We start from the raw sequence: 3763 nt of genomic DNA, 5'->3' as shown, positions 1-3763 counted from the left end.
CCTGCCTCTGACAAACACGGCAGTGGATAATCTCTCCTTCAGGGACTCGACCCAGTGCTGTGGGGCTGAGAGGGAAGGGGGATGTTATACAGCACAGTGCGGAGGAACTGCCTCTGTTTGTGTGCAGCATGCATCACAAACACTTAGACTTGTTTGCATTGTGTGCACTTCCCCTGCACACAGCTTATGTACACCTCCATTTCCTCTTATGTTCACCCTCTTTCTGTCACATGCAGACATCTCTTTGACAGTTTGAATAAACAAAGCCATACATAAAAGTATGGTTGCTACAAAACAATCAGGAATATCTCAGATAAATTCTGTTAGCAATAGTTCAAAAATAAATGAACAATGTGTCAGAGGGCAATAACAAGCCGTCCATTACAAGTAGTCCATGTTGACTTGGCAGCTGTGCTTCTGAGGAGATCAACAGTTCTTTATCTACAATTCAGAGTTTTTGTATTGTAGCCAAACCCCATTTCATCTTCCATACATAAACTAATAACTTTAAAGTTTTTGATTCATTTTATTTATCAAAGAATAAGAGCAGTCTAAGGACTAGGCAAAACAAGGATGAGAGGTACATCTCTGCTAATGAGCATTCAAGCATCAGTTAAAATTAGCCAGTGGTTATGCTGCATGAATTGGAAATATGAAGGCAATTATGATGTATTCATTCAACATCAGCGCTTACTTAATTTCAGTAATGTTCCTATGATTAATAAAGAAGAACTGCAATCCAGTTTCTTCAAGTTAGATGACTAAGACTCTTTTGTAGATCAGATTCAGTATTATTAAGCTTAAATAAAAAAAATGAAAAAGTAAAATAAGCACTAATGTAGCACATAAACATCAGCAAATTTATTATCTGTAAATGTCATTGTCTAAATATTTGCAGTATAGTTGTACAGTAAAAACACACAAACTGTTTTTGTCCAAACACTTTACTTTTTATCAATATTTCTTACAAAAAAAAAGAAACAAATTAACATCCTCAAATCTCTTCCGTTGGTGTGTGGTCAACCAGTAATATTCAAATATAAATGTCCATATCCAATGTCATCACACACTGAAAGGCCTTGTAAGCCACTATGACGTCTCCATTTTGTAACCATGTTTTTCCAGCTCCGCTCTGCAGGGAGGAAAAGGAAAATAGAAAGACCAAGTCAGTAGAGATGATTACAGGTGGGTGGTTGAGCCATAAGTACCCTCTATTGATTGTAAGAACCATTAAGAGATGGGAGTGAAAAAAAATAAATAAATATTGCATAATGCGTGCAGCTATGGATTTGATGATTACACATATATGGCAGTTATGCCCTTTAACAATAATGATATCTTTAAGAAACAACTTAATAGCATAGCTGTCATAATTGGCCTAAATAAAACAATAGTATATTACTGTCAGAAGTGTACTCAGATAAAAACAGACCAGCCACTTATCTATCAAGTTATTGATTATTCAATAAGTGTGAGAGTAAGCCTTTAAAGCAGAACAGATCCTATGATGATAACTTTGATGTATAATGCAAAACTCTATAAAACACTGCTAAAATAAAGATAATGTCACTTTTTGACACTGGACACTGAATTTGTCTCACATACAAAAAAACAAAAGAAAAATATGCAAAAAACAAGGAAAGTCAAACGCAAAACTGGTTACTCCAACTTCAAAATTTAAAGATTCAGGAATTTTAGTAAAACATAAATCTGCAATGATTAGCTTCTTACAAGGCATTTTGATGTTGTGTAGAGTCCTTGTTCTACAATTCAAACTGTATAATAGAGAACATTTTCCTCCATCTTTGAATAAACGACATGCTGTGCAATGGAAATTCAATTCCTAGTTTCATTCGGAGTATATTTCAAGAGTTCATAATTAAGTATAATAATAAAAAAAAAAAAATGTGTCACTTTACAGTCACTATTTTGAAAAGAATATGAGTCATAATTGTAGCTGTTGAGGCACTGACTGCTGCTGAAAATATGAATAGTTCAAGAATGAAATCTTACATTAATTATAAAAATGATGAATTTACATTAATATTCCCCAACTTCTATGATGGTAAAAAAAAATAAAAATATTCGAGCTATGTCCAGACAAAAGTTTGCTTCTTTAAGTAACAACTGTGTCAAAAATATGAGGCTGAGCACAATATATCATGATCAGCGAGACACCCTCTTAGTAATCCTGTCAGAAAGTGTAGTTTTTTGGAAAACACTTTTGCAAAGACAAGGAAAAGTGACATAACATGAACTGCAATTATATGCACAAATATTCTTACAGTGCTTGTTTTCTCACTCTCACACTTGTTTGTTGATAACGCACGTTTAAAGAAAAACCACAGCGCGACAAATTTAATCATGTCCCCTCAGTAATGAGACACACCACAGTAAATATTATATAAACAAATGAATCCAGAGTAGCTAATGGTGGAGTATGGAAAATCTTACAAAGACGTAAACAGTAGTATAGATAGTTGAAAGGAAGGCTAGTCTAAATGTCTTTGCAATTACATGATGATCACTTTGATGGTGTATGTCACAAAATTTATCAAGGAGCTGTGTGCATTTCATTTTCTCTATTTTATGTAAGGGAATTTGGCCTGTGTGAATGGCATAATAAACTCATCTCACATCACGAACGACATATATAAATGAGTTCCCTAAGTCAATGTATTTATGATTATAAACCAAACCAAACCAACTACGTATTGGATACACTGGCAGGCTACAGGGGGTGTAGCTACACATGGTTAATTCAGGTATTTTCTGATTACCTCAGTTGATTTGAGAAATCATCTTCTACATTGTCATCATCCCAGTTATCTTCCCACACATGAGCATCTTCATCTTCATCCAGCCCCGTCCAATCTGGTGTTTAGACAGTGGAACCAAATAATCATCAACCTTATACAACTAAGCACACAAATCCTCTATTAAAAGCATAGTCTGAAACTGTCAAATAACTCACATAAATCTCAAAGACATTAGGTGTGAAAGTATTCTTCAACTGTTTACCTGAGCTGCTAACACATTAGCTTGTTGGTTTAACGCTACATTACCCTTAGGCTAGCCAGCTAGCAAACGTTAGCAAAAAAGCCAGAGTACATACGCTGGCAAAATAGTTGAAAAGTAACTGTGGAATATTAACAACATGATTACTGGCACATCGATAGACAGGGAGCTCCATGAAATCAACCAATTTAGCCAGGTAAATCCGCTGACTGTGGCGTGTTATTCTAATGCTAATGCTAATGCTAACATGGCCTGGCTAGCTGAGTCACTGCTGCAGGGCCAAGCACCGAAAAATCCAACAATTACTGACGATTGGTAAAAAGAAAACAAGAGCAATATGACTTTAAATAATATGTGCATTATTTACCCTCGGCTGGGAACTCTTCAAACTCATCATCCTCCTCCAGTAAACCCAGATCCACGGTCTGTTTCTTGTCTGACATGTTGGCTGTCCTGCCGCTGTGTTGCTGTTTCCTAATGAACGACTGTCCTGCGCAGGAATTGCGCGACGTCGAAGCTGTTCAAGCGGGTAGCGACTGCGTTAACTGCGCAGGCCAGCGCAGCAGTCATTCTACAGCAAGGCGAGGTGAGGCAATTTTTCTTCACGTGGCCCTTTTCATTACAAAGAAACTCACTGTGATTTACATTACATTGCATTTACAAAGGCAGTAAAGAACCCACATGCACTGCTCAGACAGCACTGACACAGACAGACACACAGTCAGACACGCACATACAGTAACTT

General features: G+C 36.5%; 1 long non-coding RNA gene across 1 annotated transcript; it reads right to left on the bottom strand.

Annotated features, from left to right (window-relative positions):
- Positions 1–875: 875 nt before the first annotated feature.
- LOC120786535 lies at positions 876–3526 on the bottom strand. Its single transcript, XR_005706729.1, has 3 exons — positions 3386–3526; positions 2781–2874; positions 876–1132 (listed from the first exon to the last, which is right to left on the bottom strand). It is a non-coding gene; the product is annotated as an uncharacterized LOC120786535 (long non-coding RNA).
- Positions 3527–3763: the final 237 nt, after the last annotated feature.

The sequence above is a fragment of the Xiphias gladius genome, chromosome 24 (assembly GCF_016859285.1).
Source record: "Xiphias gladius isolate SHS-SW01 ecotype Sanya breed wild chromosome 24, ASM1685928v1, whole genome shotgun sequence".
Taxonomy (NCBI): domain Eukaryota; kingdom Metazoa; phylum Chordata; class Actinopteri; order Istiophoriformes; family Xiphiidae; genus Xiphias; species Xiphias gladius.
The sequence above is the reverse complement of the archived record's forward strand: the minus strand, read 5'-3'. Positions and strand labels throughout refer to the sequence as shown.